Source organism: Nycticebus coucang, chromosome 7, assembly GCF_027406575.1.
Source record: "Nycticebus coucang isolate mNycCou1 chromosome 7, mNycCou1.pri, whole genome shotgun sequence".
NCBI classification, from domain to species: Eukaryota; Metazoa; Chordata; class Mammalia; order Primates; family Lorisidae; genus Nycticebus; species Nycticebus coucang.
The window spans coordinates 62,531,214-62,542,055 of record NC_069786.1 but is presented as its reverse complement, the minus strand read 5'-3'; the positions used below and the strand labels follow the sequence as shown (position 1 = coordinate 62,542,055).

Sequence of the window (10,842 nt, the reverse complement as noted above, 5' to 3'; positions counted from 1 at the left end):
ACCATTTATTGAATAGGGATTCTTTCCCCCAAGGTATGTTCTTGTTTGGTTTATCAAAGATTAGGTGGCTGTAAGATGTTAGTTTCATTTTCTGGTTTTCTGTTCGATTCCAAGTGTCTATGTCTCTATTTTTGTGCCAGTAGCATGCTGTCTTGACCGCTATGGTTTTGTAGTACAGACTAAAATCTGGTATGCTGATGCTCCCAGCTTTATTTTTATTACTGAGAACTGCCTTAGCTATATGGGTTTTTTTTCTGGTTCCATACAAAATGCAGAATCATTTTTTACAAATCTTTTTTTTTGTGTGTGTGTGTGTGGGGTTCCAGGGTAAAAATCTGTGATCATGAATTTATTGTGATGTCTCTTTATTTTGACCTGGAACAATTTTTTTTTCCTTTCTTTTTTTTTATTGTTAAATCATAGCTGTGTACATTAGTGCAATCGCCTGTACCCATTCTAAGATGCACCATAGATGTGGCCCCACCCATTACCCTCCCTCCACCCTAACCTCCCCCCTCCCTTCCCCTTCTTTGGCCCTTTCCCCATAGTCTTGTGCTATAGTTGGGTTATAGTCTTCATGTGAAAGCTATAATTTAGCTTCATAGTAGGGCTGAGTACATTGGATACTTTTTCTTCCGTTCCTGAGATACTTTGCTAACAAGAGTATGTTCCAGCTCCATCCATGTAAACATGAAAGAGGTAAAGTCTCCATTTTTCTTTAAGGCTGCATAATATTCCATGATATACATGTACCACAATTTGCTAGTCCATTCGTGGGTCGATGGGCACTTGGGCTTCTTCCATGACTTAGCAATTATGAATTGGGCTGCAATAAACATTCTGGTACAGATGTCTTTGTTGTATTGTGACTTTTGGTCTTCTGGGTATAGACCTAGTAAAGGAATTATAGGATCGAATGGCAGGTCTATTTTTAGGTCTCTAAGTGTTCTCCAAACGTACTTCCAGAAGGAACGTATTAGTGGGCATTCCCACCAGCAGTGTAGAAGTGTGCCCTTTCCTCCACATCCACGCCAACATTTCTGGTTTTGGGATTTTGTTACGTGGGCTATTCTTACTGGGGTTAGGTGATATTTCAGAGTAGTTTTGATTTGCATTTCTCTGATGATTAAGGATGATGAGCTTTTTTTCATGTGTTTGTAGATCTTGCGTCGGTCTTCTTTAGAGAAGTTTCTCTTCAAGTCCCTTGCCCACCCTGAGACGGGGTCACGTGTTCTTTTCTTGTTAATACGTTTGAGTTCTCTGTGGATTCTGGTTATTAGACCTTTATCGGAGGTATAACCTGCAAATATTTTCTCCCATTCTGAGGGCTGAATGCTTGCTTTACTCACTATGTTCTTGGCTGTGCAGAAGCTTTTTAGTTTGATCAGGCCCCAGTAGTGTATTATTGATACTGCTTCAATTGCCTGGGGAGTCCTCCTCATAAAATATTCACCCAGGCCGATTCCTTCAAGAGTTTTCCCTGCACTTTCTTCAAGTATTTTTATATTGTCATGTCTTAAGTTTAAATCTTTTATCCAGTGAGAGTCTATCTTAGTTAATGGTGAAAGATGTGGGTCCAGTTTCAATCTTCTACAGGTTGCCAGCACCATTTGTTAAATAGGGAATCTTTTCCCCACTGAATGTTTTTAATTGGCTTGTCAAAGATCAAATAACGGTAAGTAGGTGGATCCATCTCTTGGTTCTCTATTCTGTTCCAGACATCTACTTCTCTGCTTTTGTGCCAGTACCATGCTTTTTGATCACTATGGATTTATAGTACAGTCTCAGGTCTGGTATCATGATTCCTCCTGCTTTGTTTTTATTGCTCAGTAATGTTTTGGCTATTTGAGGTTTTTTCTGATTCCATATAAAATGAAGTATTATTTTTTCAAGATCTTTAAAGGATGACAATGGAGCTTTGCATTAATTTTGCATATAATTTTAATGGAATTGCATTGGGTAGTATATATTGCTTTGGGTAGTATGGACATTTTAACAATGTTGATTCTTCCCAGCCAAGAGCATGGTATGTTTTTCCATCTGTTAACATCTTCGGCTATTTCTTTTCTTAGAGTTTCATAGTTCTCTTTGTAGAGATTTTTCACGTCCTTTGGTAGGTATACTCCCAAATATTTCATCTTCTTTGGCACTACTGTGAATGGAATAGAGTCCTTGACTGTTTGTTCGGCTTGGTTATTGTTGATATATATAAAGGCTACAGATTTATGGGTGTTGATTTTGTAGCCTGAGACATTGCTATGTTCCTTGGTCACTTCTAAAAGTTTTGTAGTAGAATCCCTAGTGTTTTCCAGATATACGATCATATCATCTGCGAAGAGTGAAAGTTTGATCTCTTCTGACCCTATGTGGATACCCTTGATCTCCTTTTCTTCCCTAATTGCAATGGCTAAAACTTCCATTACAATGTTAAAGAGCAATGGAGACAATGGGCAACCTTGCCTGGCTCCTGATCTAAGTGGAAATGATTTCAATTTAACTCCATTCAATACGATATTGTCTGTGGGTTTGCTGTAGATGGCCTCTATTAGTTTAAGAAATGTCCCTTCTACACCAATTTTCTTAAGTGCTCTTATCATGAAGGGATGCTGGATGTTATCAAAAGCTTTTTCTGCATCAATTGAAAGAATCATATGGTCTTTATTTTTAAGTTTGTTTATGTGTTGAATTACATTTATAGATTTACGTATATTGAACCAGCCTTGAGACCCTGGGATAAATCCGACTTGGTCATGGTGTATAATTTTTTTGATGTGTTGTTGGATTCTGTTTGTTAAGATCTTATTGAGTATTTTAGCATCTATATTCATTAGTGATATTGGTCTATAATTTTCTTTTCTTGTTGGGTCTTTCCCTGGTTTGGGGATCAAGGTGATGTTTGCTTCGTAGAATGTGCTGGGGAATATTCCTTCTTTTTCTATATTTTGGAAGAGGTTTAGTAGTATAGGTACTAGTTCTTCTTTAAATGTTTGGTAGAATTCTGACATAAAGCCATCTGGTCCTGGGCTTTTCTTTTTAGAGAGATTTTGTATAGTTGATGCTATTTCAGAACTTGATATAGGCCTGTTCAACATTTCCACTTCGTTTTGGCTAAGTCTTGGTAGGTGGCGTGCTGCCAGGTATTGGTCGATTTCTTTCAGATTTTCATATCTGTGAGAGTAAAGTTTCTTGTAGTATTCATTAAGGATTTTTTCAGTTTCCGAGGGATCTGTTGTTATTTCATGATTACCATTTCTGATTGATGAAATTAGAGATTTTACTCTTTTTTTCCTGGTAAGGTTGGCCAAAGGTTTATTTATTTTATTGATCTTTTCAAAGAACCAGCTTTTGGATTTATTGATCTGTTGTATAATTCTTTTGTTTTCAATTTCATTTAGCTCTGCTCTGATTTTGGTTATTTCTTTTCTTCTTCTGAGTTTGGGGTTGGAGTGTTCTTCCTTCTCCAGTTGCTTTAGATGTCCCATTAAGTTATTAACTTCCTCTCTTTCCATTTTCTTGAGGAAGGCTTGCAGTGCTATAAATTTCCCTCTTAGGACTGCCTTTGCAGTATCCCAGAGGTTCTGGTAATTCATGCCTTGATTGTTGTTTAGTTCCAAAAATTTGGTGATTTCCTTCTTAATGTCGTCTATAATCCATCTATCCTTCAGCATAAGGTTGTTTAGCTTCCATGTTCTTGTATGGGTATGCAGGTTCCTGTTGTTATTGAGTTCAACTTTTATTCCATGATGGTCTGAGAAGATGCAAGGAATAATTTCTATTTTTTTAAATTTGCTGAGGTTACATTTGTGGCTAGGATGTGGTTGATTTTGGAGTATGTTGCATGGGCTGATGAGAAAAATGTGTATTTAGTTTTGTTGGGATGAAATGTTCTGTAGATGTCCGTTAAGTCCAGATGTTGAATGGTTGAGTTTAAATCTAAAATTTCTTTGCTTAGCTTCTTTTTGGAGGATCTATCCAGGACTGCTAAAGGGGTGTTAAAATCTCCAACTACTATGGAAGTGGAGGAAATTGAGTTGCTCATGTCTGTTAGAGTTTCTCTTATAAATTGAGGTGCGTTGTGGATGGGTGCATAAATATTAATAATAGAGATCTCATCATATTGAGTATTACCTTTAACAAATATGAAGTGTCCATCCTTATCCTTAATTATTTTGGTTGGTTTAAAGCCTATAGCGTCTGCGAACAGGATTGCAACGCCTGCTTTTTTCTGGTTTCCATTTGCCTGGAATATATATGACCATCCCTTCACCTTGAGTCTATATTTGTCTTTTAATGTAAAATGCAATTCTTGTACACAGCAGATATCTGGCTTGAGTTTTTGTATCCAGTCAGCCAGCCTGTGCCTCTATAGAGGACAGTTTAAACCATTCACATTAATTGAGAGTACTGATAATCCTTTGGAGAATCCAGTGGACATTTTTAATCCTTTTGTGACTGTGGAAGTTGGAATTTGATCCCAATTTTCTGGGTGAGTTTACTTTTGTGGTGGAGGATTACGCTGGTCTTTATGGGGGATAAGTCTGAGAATATCCTGAAGAGCTGGTTTAGTTATCGCAAATTTCTTCAACATGTGAATGTCATTGAAGTATTTAATTTCTCCGTCATAAATGAAGCTCACTTTAGCTCGGTACAGGATCCTGGGTTGAAAGTTATTTTGTTTTAAGAGATTAAAAGTCAATGACCATCCTCTTCTAGCTTGAAAGGTTTCAGCAGAGAGATCTGCCCTTATTCTGATATTCTTCCCCTTGTAGGTAATGGTTTTCTTTCATCTGGCAGCTTTCAGAATTTTCTTCTTCACATTAACTTTAGTGAAATTGATTATGATGTGTCTGGGGGATGTCTTATTTGGGTTGAGTTGTGCTGGATTTCTGAAACTGTCTGCTATCTGAATTTCGGAATCTCTTGGCATGTCTGGAAAGTTCTCCTTCATAATCTCATGGAGAAGAGACTCTGTGCCTTGTGAAGCCACTTCGTCACTTTCGGGGATCCCTATAAGACGAATATTGGTTTTCTTCAAATTATCCAAGAGCTCTCTGAGAGAGTGGTCTGTTTTTGCTCTCCATTTCTCTTCTTCTTTGAGGGTTTGGGAGCGTTCGAAAGCTTTGTCTTCAATGTCAGAAATCCTTTCTTCTGCTTGCTCCATTCTGTTACTGAGGGATTCTACTGTGTTTCTCAGATCTTTGAGGGATGCAACTTCTTGTCTCAATGTGTTGAAATCTTTGGTCATTTGGTCTTTGAATCCATTGAATTCTTGAGATAACTTTTGGAATTCTAATTTGATCTTGTTTGCTATCCAGATCCTGAATTCAATTTCTGACATCTCAGCTATTTGTTTGTGCATGGGGTCTTGTGCTGTTTCTGCCCCATTGATCCTTGGGGGAGTTGATCTACTCTGATTATTCATATTGCCAGAGTTTTTCTGTTGATTTTGCCTCATGATTGTTTTTCACCATTGCCTCTGGCCGTCCTCAGAGTTGGGCAGGTGTCTATCCAAGATTAGACCCCAGCGGGATCACTCTATTGTTGCTGGATCTTTGTAGGGAGTGACCCTGTGTAGTTCCTCTGGAGCTGCTGTAGGTAGGGAGTTCTGGTTGTGGAAGCAGCTCCAGTTTGTGACACATCCGGATCCAGCAACAGGGCTGGGGGTGGTGCGCATGGTTCTGTGAGTGCCAGGTGCCCAGTGACTTTGGCACAGAGAGCCCAAAGCTCCAGCAGTCTCTGGCCAGGAGAAGAGCTCTGCGCAGAGGCAGGGAGGGCTCCAAAGGTCACACAGCTACCAGAGTCCCTGTCCAGATGAATGGGCTAGCGTGGAAGCTGGGAGGACACAGGAGGCAGGATGCAGGGTTGGTGGCTCCCACAGTTCCTGGTCAGGGAATGTGGAGGCCTGGTGGGTGCGGGTCACCAGTCAGGGATCTCTGCACAGCTCTTATGGAGGTCTGGGCAGCGCCAAGCCCAGGAGTTTGAGGTTGCTATGAGCTGTGACGTCACGGCACTCTACCCAGGGCAACAGCCCAAGGCTCCAGTGTGCCAAAACCGTCTCACTCTGCCCCTAAGGATTAAGGCTGTAAGGCAGCTCACTCCCCGCCTTTAGGCTGCTCAGTCAGTTGGTTACTTTGAGCCGCCCAATTTTTGCTCTGAGACCCTGAGGGCAGAGCTTGCCGGGGCAGTTCTTTCACAATGGCTTCCTGCGCCCAGCTCAGTGGCTCAGCCCAAAGTTCTCCATACTCCTGCTCAAGCTCTCCCCAAGGCAAATCAACTGAGTGCCAAGTCCAAGAACACCAAAACAGTTCACAGGTAAGGCCTTTCCGGTTTGCAGTCTCACTGCTGCTTGTACTTACTGTTGCTGGCGTGATTAGGTCGATCGAACACACGCAACCACATGCCAGTTTTCCACTGTTTTTGTCCACCTTTTCGGGTCCAGAAGTCCCTTGCTGGCTCCCTGTGTCCTCAAAGGGATGATTATAGGCAGATCCCACTGGCCAGAGATGCCTGGAGTCTTGTTGTATTTTTTCCAAATCTTGAAAGTACGATGTTGGTATTTTAATAGGGATGGCATTGAATAGGTAGATTGATTTGGGAAGTATAGACATTTTAACAATGTGGATTCTTCCCAGCCATGAGTATGGCATGTTTTTCCATTTGTTAATATCCTCTGCTATTTCCTTTCTGAGGATTTCATAATTTTCTTTATAGAGGTCCTTCACCTCTTTTGTTAGGTATATTCCTAGGTATTTCATTTTCTTTGAAACTATGTTGAAGGGAGTTGTGACATTAATTAGCTTTTCATCTTGACTGTTATTGGCGTATACAAAAGGTACTGACTTGTGGACATTGATTTTATATCCTGAGACATTACTGGTATTTTTTGATGACTTCCAGGAGTCTTGTGGTTGAGTCTTTGGGATTCTCTAAGTATAAGATCATGTCGTCAGCAAAGAGGGAGAATTTGACATCCTCTGCTCCCATTTGGATTCCCTTTATTTTCTTGTCTTGCCTAATTGTATTGGCTAGAACTTCCAGCACTATGTTGAATAGTAAAGGTGACAGAGGACAACCTTGTCTGGTTCCAGTTCTAAGAGGAAAAGCTTTCAGTTTTACTCCATTCAATAAAATATTAGCTGTGGATTTGTCATAGAGAGCTTCAATCAGAAATGTGCCACCTGTGCCTATACTCTTCAGTGCTCTAGTTAGAAAAGGATGCTGGATTTTATTGAATGCTTTTTCTGCATCTATTGAGGGGATCATATGGTCTTTATTTTTGCCTTTGTTAATATGATGGATAACGTTTATGGACTTGCATATGTTAAACCAGCCTTGCATCCCTGGGATGAAACCTACTTGATCATGCTGTATGACTTTTTTGATGAAAAGCTATAATCTATTGGCTAGGATTTTATTGAGAATTTTTGCATCTATATTCATGAGTGAAATTGGACCAAAATTCTCCTTTTTAGTTGGGTCTTTTCCTGGTTTTGGTATCAGGGTGACGATTGCCTCATAGGAAGTGTTGGGGAAGATTCCTTTCTCCTCAATTTTTTGGAATAATTTCTGCAGTACAGGGATAAGCTCTTCCTTGAAGGTTTGATAGAATTCTGATGTGACGCCATCTGTACCAGGGCATTTTTTGTTGGAAGCTTTTTTATTGTTTCTTTAATCTCAGTGCTTGAAATTGGTCTGTTCAGGAGCTCTATTTCTTTCTGGCTAAGTCTAGGGAGAGGGTGTGGTTCCAAATATTTATCCATTTCCTTTACATTGTCAAATTTTGGGCATAGATTTTCTGGTAGTATTCAGAGATAATCCCTTGTATCTCTGTGGGATCAGTTATTATTTCCCCTTTATCATTTCTGATTGAGGTTACTAGAGATTTACTTTTCTATTTCTTGTTAGTCTGGCCAAAGGTTTATCTATTTTATTTATTTTTTCAAAAAACCAACTCCTTGTTTCATTAATTTTCTGAATGATTCTTTTGTTTTCAATTTCATGGATCTCTGATTTGATTTTGGATATTTCTTTTCTTCTACTGGGTTTAGGCTTAGATTGTTCTTTTTTTTCCAATTCCATAAGATTGCTTGTGAATTTGTTGATGTGCTCTCTTTCTGTTTTTCGAATGTAGGCATCTAAACTGATAAATTTTCCACTCAAAACTGCTTTTGCAGTATCTCACAGGTTTTGGTAGCTTGTGTCTTCATTGTTGTTATGCTTAAGGAAGTTAATGATTTCCTCTTTTATTTCATCCTGCACCCAACTGTCTTTTAACAGAAGGTTGTTTAAGTTCGATGCCTTTGTATGGGGTTGAACGGTTTTGTTAGAGTTGAGTTCCACCTTTAATCCCTTATGGGCTAAGAAGATACAAGGTAAAATTTCAATTCTTTTGATTCTCTTGAGGTTTGTTTTGTGGCCTAGGATATGAACAATTTTTGAGAATGTTCCATGGGGTGATGAGAAGAATGTACATTCTTTATCTTTGGGATGGAGTGTTCTATATGCGTTTATCAAACATAGTTGTTCTAGGGTCTCATTTAAATATCTTATATCTTTGTTTAATTTCTGTTTAGAGGATCTGTCTAACTCTGTAACAAGAGTGTGAAAGTCCCCTGTTATTATGGTATTTTCGGATATCATATTGCTCAGTGTGAGTAAGTCTGTTTCAAGAATCTGGGAGCATTTAAATTGGGTGCAGAAATATTTAGAATTGAAATGTCTTCTTGTTGTATTTTTCCCTTGAGCAATATAAAGTGACCATCTTTGTCTTTTTTGACCTTAATTGCTTTAAATCCACATGTATCTGAAAGTAAGATTGCAACTCCTCTTTTCTTCTGAATTCCATTTGCCTGAAAAATTGTCTTCCAACCCTTGACTCACAGTTTTAATTTGTCTTTTGAAGCCAGATGTGTTTCCTGCAGATAGCAAATGGATGGCTTGTGTTTTTTAATCCAGTCAGCCAATGTATGCCTCTAAGTGGGGAATTCAAGCCATTAACATTTATTGAGATAATTGGTAAGTGTGGTAGTATTCTATTCATCTTATTTTGTGAAAGTCCATTGCTTAGTTTTGTCTTTTGCATCAGTGTGGAGGTTAGCTTCTGTCCTTTAATTTCTGAGTTCTTACTTTGCTGCTGATCCATTGTGATAGTCAGTGTGTAGAACAGGTTGAAGTATTTCCTGTAGAGCTCGTCTTGTTGTGGTGAATTCCCTCAATGTTTGTATATCAGTAAATGATTTGATTTCTCCATCAATTTTAAAGCTTAGGTTAGCAGGATATAGGATTCTGGGCTGGAAATTCTTCTGTTTAAGTAGATTAAATATAGATGACCATTGTCTTCTTGCTTGGAAAGTTTCATTAGTGAAGTCTGTGGTCACTCTGATGGATTTGCCCCTGTAGGTCAACTGGTGCTTACTCCTGGCAGCTTGAAGAATCTTTTCTTTTGTCTTGACTTTGGGCAGGTTCATCACATTGTTTCTTGGAGAAGCTCAGTCAGAGTTGAGGTGACCTGGAGTCCGATATTCCTCTGAAAGGAGTGTATCAGAATCTTTGGTGATATTTGGGAAATTTTCATTTATAATATTCTCTAGTATGGTTTCCTTTCCCCTGGGGCATTCTTTTTCCCCTTCTGGGGTTCCTATAACTCGTATGTTGGAACGCTTCATATAGTCCCATAATTCTGTCAGTGAACATTCTGCTTTCTCTCTATTCTTTTCTGCCTCTTTAACTATCTGAGTTATCTCAAGAACTTTGTCCTCTACCTACGAAATTCTTTCTTTTGTTTGGTCTAACCTGTTGCTGATACACTCTATTGCATCTTTAAGTTCCCTAATTGACTTCTTCACGTTCTTCAGCTCTGCTATGTCCTTTCTATATTCTTCATATCATTCATCTTTTATTTGATTCTGTTTTTGGATTTCCTTTTGGTTATTTTCCACTTTATTAGCAGTTTCCTTCATTGTTTCCATCATTTCTTTCATTGTTTTCAACATGTGTATTCTAAATTCCCTTTCTGTCATTCCTAACATTTCTGTATAGGTGGAATCCTCTGCAGTAGCTACCTCATGGTCCCTTGGCGGGGTTGTTCTGGACTGGTTCTTCATGTTGCCAGGAGTTTTCTACTGATTCTTCCTCATGAGTGATTTCTTTTATCTATTTCCTTGCCCTAATTTTCCTTTTACTTCCTCTTGTTCTTTAAGTTGCTGTGCCTGTGGACTAGGGTTTTGATGAGTCCTTTTGGACCAGAAGGATGAGAAGGTTGAAGAGCAAGAAGGGATAAAAGAAAAAATGAGAAAGAAAGAAAGAAAGGAAAAAAGAGAAAAGAGAGGGGGTGGGTAAAAGGGAATATGAAAGAAGAGAGGCACAGAAAGAGGGAGACAGAGCAATATAGGTGTACAGTAGGGTACTTTGACACAATCTTAAAAAACCCCAACCTCAAAAACAAAACAACAAAAAAAAAAACTCTGGGGGTGCTGAGTTGGGTGGTACCCTTGAGGTCAGCAGCTCTTTGCTAGCCTTATTTGACACAGTACCCCACCTCCACCAAGTAGAGAGGAAAGACAAAAATGCTATAAATCAAACCAAAACAAGCAAACAGAAAATGTTATGGGATGAAATTGGGGGAAAAACCAAATAATATGGGTAGAAACACTAGCAAAAATTAAGCTCTAATTATTGAAAAAGGCAGCATTTGGAAATTATATTCAATCTAGAAAAATGGAGAAAGAATGAAAAAAAGAAAAGAAAAATCTATAGGGAAATGGTTGAAATTAAAAAACAAGCAGCAACAATAACAACAACAACAACAACAACAACAAAAAAAGCAGTATATATATCTTGTTG

General features: G+C 38.7%; 1 protein-coding gene across 1 annotated transcript in view; it reads left to right on the top strand.

Moving 5' to 3' along the window:
- The first annotated feature begins 5,830 nt into the window (after positions 1–5,830).
- Positions 5,831–10,842, top strand: part of SCN9A (sodium voltage-gated channel alpha subunit 9) — a 128,077-nt gene continuing 123,065 nt past the window's right edge. Inside the window, exon 1 of the mRNA XM_053597667.1 lies at positions 5,831–6,312. The gene's annotated coding sequence lies outside the window, so the exon portion shown is untranslated. The remainder of the gene's footprint in view (positions 6,313–10,842) is intronic.